This window comes from Pollicipes pollicipes, unplaced genomic scaffold (genome assembly GCF_011947565.3).
Source record: "Pollicipes pollicipes isolate AB1234 unplaced genomic scaffold, Ppol_2.1 Scaffold_7262;HRSCAF=8765_pilon_pilon_pilon, whole genome shotgun sequence".
In the NCBI taxonomy this organism is placed as follows: Eukaryota; Metazoa; Arthropoda; class Thecostraca; order Pollicipedomorpha; family Pollicipedidae; genus Pollicipes; species Pollicipes pollicipes.
The window spans coordinates 25,249,817-25,260,308 of NW_023597055.1; positions in this window are offsets into that span (position 1 = coordinate 25,249,817).

The window sequence follows — 10,492 nt, forward strand, 5'->3', positions numbered from 1 at the left end:
GCAGTTTGGGAGTCAGCGACCGGCCAATCAGAGATTCAGAGAGTTCTGAAGTCAGAAATCCGAGATTTTCCAAAGACCCCGTCATAAGATTTGCCGTTTTGAGCCATTATTTTCCCTGCTCATTAATTGTCTCGTTTTTTCGTAACTCAACCCGATACAAATGATTGGTAGTTAGTCTGATAGGTTTCGGTGACATGCAAACGGTTTGCCATTGTGTGAGAACTTGTAATAAACATTTTATAAAAAGACATTTTCTCCCTCGTGAGATATCTGAGCTTTTCATTGAATAAAATCCATTGAAAAACATCCTCTATCTCGACACGTCCGAGTGTCATGCAAATATCCCACAAGCTTTCCGTTACAGCATGCTTCTGAAAGGGCAGTAAGCCGACCCGTGAACTGTTTAGAGCATTGCTCATCATGAACAAGCGATTTAAATCCCCGCCCACACCATTTCACCGCTATAAGTTCTGTGCAAAGCCATATCACTTCTAAGGCGACGGAGTGCGTGCCCGCTCTTTGCATGCTGCAATCCGTGAACACTTGTGTTACCAGAATAAACTACATGTGCATATACAGATACTTGTCAGGCTGCATATAAGGGGCTGTTGTTCCAAGGTGCATCACATGTCAGGTAGCGGGCCGTGCACCGCGGCAAGCAATTTTTGCTCACAAAATATCCAACTCCTGGCGTCCTCGCCATTACCTCCGCCTTGAGACACACATAATGCTCAAGGGGCGTTAGCCCGCATCGTGGGACACAAATGACCGCAATCTCCCTCCGCATGCCACGATCCCCGGGATACACGGCAAACCAACTCGGCCTAAGCCATCGATCCCAGCAATGCCCTCCGGTTTGTGTCATCCACTGGTCGGTTCCGCGTTCATCCTTCGCTTCTCCGCGCGCCGTAGAAATCGCCGTCGGTCAGAGAAACAGCGCCTTAGGGGAATCGAACCCGCGCCCTCAGCCGCCGCCCAATGCCGGGCCATTCACCCCGACCGTGGAACCAGCGTCGTCTGACGACGTTCCAGCACCTCCTCCTCGGACGCCACGGGTTCTGGGAACAGGGCGCAGCGCCCGACCAGCGTTTGAAGAGCGCCGTCTAGACTCAGGGCACGAGCGCTGGACATTTCCGGACGGCGCTCGGTCGGCCGATCCAGGGCCGGTCCTGGATCAGACCCTGGGCCGGTCCGGGGCTGATCCGAGACAGATCCGGGGCAGATCCGTGGGAGATCGGCCAGCAAGCCGCTGCACCGGCTCCCGTTGACCCCCGACACGGATAGACCATCACCTGGACCGTCCTCGACAAAACCACTCGTCCGACGGCGGACGTTCTCAGGCCTCTGGCTAGACCATCAGCTGGACCCTCCTCGACAAAACCACTCGTTCGACGGCGGACGTTCTCAGGTCTCAGGCTTGCCGCTGCACCGGCTCCCGTTGTCCGCCGACACGGATAGACCATCAGCTGGATCCTCCTCAATAAAACCACTCGTCCGACGGCGGACGTTCTCAGGCCTCTGGCTTTGGTCTCGCTCTCTGCTCCAGAGCTGTTGGCGCTACATTCCCAGGCTCGTAGCGGCGAGCGACATCACAGCAAATGAGCAGCCATCACAGAAACGATGCTTTCACTATGGCAGTTACGCAATCAGTCAATGTTGACATGACCGGGGCACCGCGCCCTCGTGTAACACCCTTTCCCCTCCCCCCCCCCGACCCCGCCTTCCGCCACCAGTGGTGTAGGCTTCCAGATCTTTCCTGGGCCAACAGGCGAGTCTGGCGGTGCTGGTCGACTGCGCGAAAGGAAATATCACATCAGGAGCGAGAAATGCAGCGGGGCTACACCGAAAACTCCTGCCCTGGCACACAAGGTAAGCACGTCATTGACATTTCCAGCATCGATAACCTATCGCGTACTTTGTTAAGCAGTGTGTGCAATAGCCAACATGATAAGAGATCGCAGGGCAAGTGACAGGGCAGGCAAAAAACAGCCAATGGGTAGCAGACGGAGGCGTGGCACGTCAGAATTCCATCGGGACCGACTCGGGGCTTGAGATAAGCTGCTTATGAAGACAGCCCAGGAGACTGCATCGCAGCGGGTGGTGACAGATGACAGATGGGTGACAGATGGTGACAGATGGTGACAGATGGGGTGCCACTCACGGCCGGCTACCACCGCTGAATAGGTGCTGTGATGGATGGGTGCAGCCACCATGCACAAGAGATGGCGCCGCGATTTCGGGGGTGGCGGGCAGCAAAGCGAACCCGACTCAGCGCCTTGGAGTATATCAGACTGTTGGACAAGAAGCGACTTTCTGTCGATGAGTAAAACTGCATTTTACAATGCAATGTAAATAAATAGTTGCGAGAAATAACTAATGGAATCGTTAGCTGGCTTACTGCCAATCCAATGCCTTATTCATCGGACTTTGCATCATCAAAATTCGAGATAATGAAGAACATTGAATTATTCAACCCAGCCAGGCTATTTCAGCAAAGCAGTTCACCAGTTCAGTTCCTATGCAATATATTAAAGCTAATTTATCATTACATCAGCCGAGGCTTCAAGAGTCGCAAATAATTTCTCTCAGTATCCTTCCCTTTATTTACTTTGTATAAAATATCATATATTGCCATATAGAAATCTAGGCCACAATAAAACGTAAAATCGCACTCTGCCGTATCTACAACATGCCTACTAGCAACACAATTGAGTCAGGGTTTGGTCATGTCCTCATAAAACGACAGACTGGTGATGTCGATCATCGTCACACGGCCGCCAGAGACCAGTCAGCAGAGCACCGCACATCCGCCCACTGTGCGACGGGGACCAGTCAGCAGAGCACCGCACATCTGCTCACTGTACGACCAAGGGTAGCGTCTTGCAAACCGCCCATGTGACTTGTTGCTGCCGATGAGGCGACCGCTGACCCGGAGGCCAGCCTGGCACGGGGCAGCCGTGTCGAAATGTGGCGTGTGACACGTGAAAAGGCTTTTCGTACTCCTTGACAATTGGAGTGAAACAAACGTTCCTTACTGAAATGGAATCGCGGCGACGCGGTGGCTTGGCAGCGAGCTAGGCGTCGCGTGGACGAAGCAGATCCGATTACAGCCCAAAGATCCGAGATCCGGGATTTGAAGCACATCGGCTGGTGAGCGGCTGCACAGCCAAACATCTCTCTTCCACCATGGCTTTTGCGTGGTTCTTACACTGATTTTGTGACTATCGTTCGAATGAAAAAGAGGCAAACACTATGGTTAGTCATTTCACCTACTTTTCTCCTGAGGTCGTTTGTTCGATTCAACTTCCACCAAATGTTCGGCGTGCAAGGGGTCTCTAGACAATTGCACAATGTTTGCTTGGAAGCTTGGAAATGCGAAACAAGGCACCCAGCAAATCAGCAAAATTAAAATTGAGAACTTGTATGACTGGATGACAGCTGGTTATACACGAAAACTTATGCAGTTTGAACTTTCAGAAAGGTATACCACTTAATGTCATGCCCCAGAAAAGGACCACAGCTATGTCAATACGAATGCATCACCGAAAGCGTTGCCCAGGGAGCGTGGGTGGCGAAATCGTCGGTCAGTGTTTCCAAGAAGTTGGAGGTCATGAATACAGAGCCTCATCAGTGACCCAATCCATCTCAGCCACCACCACTTAGAGAGTCCACAATCACCCGAACAAAGGCCGCAGAATCGCGCTGAAAGCCACCGATCATCGCCGAATGAAAACAAATTATGATTAAAGCAACCGGCCATCTTCCGCATTTGGGCTCAATAATGCGAAGCGCTTAGGGCGATCCAAGCGCTTGCCCACCGAGAGTGACGGCCAATGAAGATGGAGGAGATCCTTTAGCCTGGCTGCACGCAAGCCTGGAACACGAACCAGGCAGACCCGGGCCGTAGCGGCAGCGGCTGAGCCAGATTTGCGGCTTTGGGCGACGCGACTGACATGATGGCGGAAATTACAGCTCACGTGCCTTTTCCTGCACACAAACTAAGACTATCGCCGTTGTCGGACACGTGCATCCCCGTCCCCTGGCACTTTGCACGCCTCCGGGTTGGTGGGCTCGTGACAGGAGCGTGCCGTGATCGGCTCCCCGTGTTCCCGACCGGCACTGCCACCCGGTCGAGGACGGACATTCCAGAAAACCCGTTCGTGGCTGGTTGCACGGCCTATCGCTCTCAGTTGCCGCCGCCGTCAATGGGCGGAGGAAGCCTGGTGTCGCACTTGACACACATAAAGGCAACGCCGTATTTCTCTCTCCATATCTCGCTGGGTGGCGGCCAACATTTTCCGTTATCGTCCGCTATCATCGCATCGGGGAACACGGGAGCAGCACGGCAGCACGTTTCGAGGCAGTCTCCTTTTCCAAAGCTCGTTTAGAACGCACCGAACCGAACTTGGCCTTAGTGGAAGCCTCAGTCAACAGACATAAGTCGTGCAGACCTACACTGAGCGCCCCCGGCGTTCGCTCCCGTGATTACACCTGGCGTCATTTCGCCGGCCTTTCGCGTCTGCCACTGGTGCGACGGCGGGCCGCGGCGCACAGGTCCGAGGTTCCCCGCTTCCAGGCCAAGGCCGGTCAATGCCACTGCACTACGCGCACAGGCTACAACGGCTTCATTTGCCGGACGTGCACGGCTGCGGTGGCCCCATTCGCCTGACGTGCAATCCTGCAGCGGCTTCCTTCGCTGGGCGCCGCACGCGTCACGTGGCACGCCCAGCAGGCGGGGCCTCCCCAGAGCGCCTGCCAACTTTGTCGCAGGACAGACGGTCGTTGCGCGCGGCGCCCCGCAGCCGGGGCCTCCTCAGAGCGCGTGCCGCCACCGTCGGAGGACGGGCCGTCAGTGCGTGCCAGCGGGAGATCCGCCAAACGGCCGACAGCTGACGGCAGTAATGGGTGCGGGTCGGGGGTCGACTCCGACACGACCCGGTGAAAGTGAGAGGTCGCACGCTGACACGACCGCCTCGCCGCCGTGCCGGCCGGCTATTTCTCTCCTCGACTTGCTCTCTCCGTCTCTCACTCTGCGCTCCTTCTGCACAGCCTCTGCCTTTGGGCGTTGGATGACCTTCGGCGTAAGTGACCTCTGATGACCTTCGATGTTAGTGCGCAACGTGTGCGTCGTTATTGGTTGCATAGCGTGCGTGTGCGATGACTAATAAAACGACAAACACGTCCTTAGATTCTGCTTAAGAGTTGCCCATTTTCTGCCTTTCCATTTATGCCTATCATCTCATACACATCTCTCTCCCTCATTATTTCCTTTCTTTCATTCTCCTTTCCTTTTCTCTTCTCTCTCTCTCTCTCTCTCCCTCTCTCTCCCTCTCTCCCCTCTCTCCTCTCCCTCTCCCCTCTCCCCTCCCCTCTCCATCCCTCTCCCCCTCTCCCTCTCCCTCTCCCCTCTCCCTCTCCCTCTCCCTCTCTCTCTCTCTCTCTCTCCTCTCTCTCTCTCTCCCTCTCTCTCTCTCTCTCTCTCTCTCTCTCTCTCTCTCTCTCTCTCTCTCTCCATATTCAACCTCCCCACTACATGCCTCTACCCGCCGTTCTCCGGCGTGGTCTCTCTGCGTCCACTCCTCTAATTTTCATGAAGTTCACACCCCACCATTTAGCAGCCCACTTGGTAAGTACTTCCTTATTCATAGCCCGCAGGGGGCCATTCATGCTGATGACAGCGTTCCTCTGAGTGAACCAGCCTGACATCTCCGCCGTGACCTCCTCTCCGCCTCTCCAGCAGCCCAAGAAAGGACCACACACAACACACACGCAGGCTCATCTTTCATTTCACTCCTCTCGCCGTGGGCGACGCCTGCCGCAAGTGAACGACACTCTTTCTACGCGCGACCTCCCACTGCACTAGCGCTGCCAGGAACGAGAGAGACCCAGGTACCGCCCCGTGGGCACTGGGGGAGGCGGAGGGGGCGCTCGAGGTCGCACCGCCTCGTCGCCGGACTGAAGTGTCCGGCGGCGGGCCCGGGCGGACGTGGGATGCGGTCGGCGATCACCCGCGGTGCAGGCCGCGCGCCTGAGCGGCGTCTGTTCCCACCCCTTCCTCCACCCCCCCTCCCCTCCCCCTCCCCGACGACGCTACCGAAGCGGTGCGGCAGACCTGGCGCGCCAGACAGCGGCGATTGACGACGCACGCCAATCTTTCGACCGAAGGCTGTTGTAATGGCGGCGATCCGTCTCAGTCAGCGCGACGGCTTTCTTCGGCGGGAGACGTGCCGCCGGTAGCGAGGTTCGCCGTCACCAAAGCGCGGGGAATGCTGCCGCTGGGGGGCCGAAGGCGATGAAAATACGAGATGGCCCCACCTCCCACCCATAGAGGCAACTTTCACAACAGGTAGAGTACCAAATCTCATGGTCAGTATTTTCACCTGCAGGCGTTCAGGTTTTTCGTCAAAGGTAAAAACGTCTGATAGCCAACAGCAATGACAGCCGTAACCAATGAAAGTGATACAATCAGTCACGCCTCAGTTTACGAAAAATGCTGTCCAATTAGCCACTGCAAGTAAAACTATCGATCTCATCATGTTCAATGGCGCTTGTGAAATATGATGAAATATGACGATAGGGCGACGTTAAGCTGCATGATAAATCGAAGCGATTTGCACTTAACCCGCGCTCAATGTACCAAACCTGATCTAAGCACACCAGGAGGGAGCATACTCCTGAGACTGGAGACCGAAGAGGGGAGGCTAGCGTCTGGTCTGGAGTCCAGACATCAGCGCGCATTTCACTTGATGTCTGGGCCGCCCCAGCTGGCGTGCCGTTTTTCCCGTACCAGCGCGAAGCCGGAGGTCGACATCAAACGTCCCGCGTGCCGGGCCGAAATCAGCGCGGCTGCCGGCGTCTCGACGTCAATTATTCGCCACTCCGCTCGGGCATGACAGACGCCTTTTCCTTCTCGCTCAAGGAATTCAGTCTGATCGGGGGTGTTCGGATGGACGGGGCGTGGACCGCGGCAACGCGCGCCCGAAAAGCGCGCCGGCGCCAAGCCCGTGCGAGCAAAACGGCCGCGGATCCCACCAGCCCAACTGCTCGACGGGACGACTGCATGATCACGGCACGTGACAAAGTCATCACGTGATCTCCAGGTCATGCACACCGGGCTCTAGCTCAGCTGATCAGTTACGGCGGGACGTAACAGCAGGACGTTACGGGCGGGACGCGCGGCCCTGGTAGGTTACGTCATGCGCACAGGGCTCTAACTCAGCTGAACAGTTACGGCGGGACGTTACAGCAGGACGTTACGGGCAGGACGTTACAGCAGGACGTTACGGGCAGGACGTTACGGGCAGGACGCGTGGCCCTGGTAGCATACATCACGCGCGCCGGGCGCTGGCTGAGCTGAGCAGTTACAGCAGGACGGACGGCTCTGGTGGGAAAGGTCGCTGACTGAGCTGAACAGTCGCAGCAGGTTAGACAGCCCTGGTGGGACAGGTCGGTGGCCGAGCTGAACAGTTACGGCAGGTTAGACAGCCTGGTGGGATAGGTCGGCTTCGTCTCTGCGCACGGGCTTGGGTCTCCTCAAAGCTAGTGTCATGCGAAATGCCATTGAGCAAATACCTGACCTGAGTACTCAACCTCAGCCCCGAGCCTCAGAGCCGCGCCTCAGCGCCTGACTTCAATACCTGACCCCAGTCCCCGACCCCGGCCCTAATCTGAGCGCCTAACCTCAGTACTTTACCCTGGCCCCTGAACTCGGCCTTAATCTCAGCGCCTGACCTCAGTACCTGATCCGACCCCTGACCTCAGCACCTGATCTCGGTCTTAATCTCAGCGCCTGACCTCAGCACCTGACCTCAGTACCTGACCCGACCCCTGAACTCGGCCCTAATCCCAGTACCTGACCTCAGCACCTGACCTCGGCACCGGACCTCAATGCCTGACCTCAGCACCTGACCTCAGCCCTAATCTCAGCACCTGAGCTCAGCCCTGACCTCAGCGCTACCCGCTTCTTCTCACCCACATATGGAGCTTAACAGGTCAGGCGGCCCAGACCGGGCGCACCAGCGCTACCAAACGTGCTCCTTTCAGCCGCCCGCCCGAGCTCAAAACGCTGACGAATGACCTCCGTCCGCCTGGACAAAGCGAGGTCGCCTCCACGAGATGAGGCCACCGGTACGTAACCGGGCCATTACCGTCAGCAGGCAGCAGGCGAGCGTACAGAGACCTGACTAGCCGCGACTTGGCCATGCCAAACCGACAGAAAACAGTGGCAAAACAATGGCTACATTGGATCCCCAGCGTGCAGCAATCGTAATCAGAACTCAGGCGGCGTCAGACACCACGGGGGCAGGCGTATCAGCGCAGGCGACGGGGCGGCAGGCTGCGAGAGCATGAGCGCAGCTCGCAGGCGTTTGGGCCCCGCGTAAGGCGGAAACACCGCACAAAAACATCCACAGCAGACGTCTGAAGCTGGTATCGGCAGACAGGCATTCCCGATTTCAAATGCGTCTGGTCTGTTGCAGGCCATAGTCAACGCCCGCCGAGAGGGCGCACCGAAGTCACGCGAGGCGCCAGAGGGCCCGCGTATCCAATACACCAGCCGCGTCCATCGAGCCCGAGACAGCGCACGGGAACACGGAGCAGGGCTCGAGCTGACGGCCCGAGCGCCGGCCCGGGTCCCGGAGCGCCTGGCAAGCGTGGCCGCAGCGAGGCGGCAGACGGCCGCTGGAGGACGACCGCGGCCGCCTGGTGACAGCCGCGTGGGAGGAGACGGCGTGGAAAGTGTGACGTCCCGTCACGTGTCGGACGCCGCCGAGGCGGGCTGCCGACCCGGGAGGAGGCGAGAGCACCGGTTGCCGCCCCCGCCTCGCTTGTCCGCTGATGAAATCTCGCCCGCCCCTTCATCGGATTAGGGCCTTGTCAATTTCAAGCTGCCTGGACTGCGCTAATTGCGTAAGTGAGTTAAGCGTGGCAGTTAAGTACGCCTTTGCAAGTGGCCCCTTCCCCCATCATGGCAGTGGGGGAATCTGAGAGGGGGGGGGGGGGGCAGACTCCGGACAGTTGGCCATTCAGCCGTGTCGAGCCGTGCCATGAGCTCCCTCCCCCCCCCCCCCCCAATGCCGAAGCGTGACATTGCGGCAAAATGCCGTTGGCCTCCACCGACCTAGCAAGGCAAGCGTGGTAAGCGTGGTAAATACAGCGTGGCGTGGTGTTTGTGATTCCTATCCTCCCACTTGGCTTTGCAGATCCTCTCGTGCTCTTTGCGACCCCCAATTCAAGGACACCATGGTTCACCGGCGAAAACAAAACCGGCTGCATCGGTGCTTTCGCTTTAAAAACTGACAGTGAGATAGTCACTGGACATCACTTCTAAACCTAGCCGGGGTCGGCAGCTCCACGTGACTAAGCCACACATTCTCACAGGAAATTCCTCGCATCGTAACTGCTGCCTGACGGCGACAACCGGTGAATCACACCATCTTTCAAAGCCGAACGAACCTCTTCAACCAAGCTTCCAATGCCTTCTCACCGCTTGGCACGTGGAACATTGGGGCTGGAAGCCAAAGTGCCCCACCCCCCCAAAAAAAAGAAACCAAACGGCAAAGCTCCGACGGCCGAGCGCTGACCGGTCCTTGACTCCCAGCGGATCGCACTGTTGCACCTGTTATACACCTGTCGCGCCCGTACGTGGGCGTGCCGAAGCTGCCTGAGCACCGCTGCGGCGCGCACACGCGGAAGCACCACTCGCCCGTCGCGCGGGGGTCCGCAGCGGAGTGCCGCGAGACGCGGCTATCTCGCAGCACTGCACGCGCCGCAAACGCAAGCGACGCGCGCGGACAGCACAGAGGCACGCGGCGACCACACTGCCGCCGCCGCCGCCGCCGCGGCCGCCAGCGCTGCCGCGATCTCCCGCTAAAATCACCAGGTGGTGATCGGCCCGCCGAGGGCCGCACACGAGGGTTTGGGGACCGACACGAAGGGGCGTCGTCGCAGGCCAGCGGGACGACGTTCGGGTAGGGCCAGGTCGCGCGCGGGGCGCCCGCCGGCCACTCGCCAACTTAAGTTCCGGCCAAGCCACTTCGGCCCGCGGTGAGTGTACCACTGCCGCGGGCGCCGCCCAAAGCGGTAAGACCGGTAAGGAGTCGAAGGAATCCGCCGCACGTAAAACCGCCGAAACACCGCGCGGCCAGTGATGCAGCATCCCTTCAGCTCCGCTACCGCAGCAGCACCGGCGCGTACTCCAAACACCCGCTCCTAACGTGCACGGTCAGTGAAGCCCGTGCATGCTGTCAGGCGGCCGGCTAGGCCCCTTTGAAGTGGCTTACGGGGCCGGGAAGAGACCAGCAGCCGCTACCGGCCTCGAGCTGCGCTAGGCGAGCGAAGCGGCAAGCGCCTCTGTAACCAGCGTCAGGTCTGCGCAGTGAGCTCGCGGCGGCTGCGGCGGGTATGTGGAGAATTCTGCCTGCGGTCAGGGCCTTGAGCACTGACGGGTTTATGGCCGCCAAAGCGAGCGAAACGAAGCTTATAGCTGTCCGGC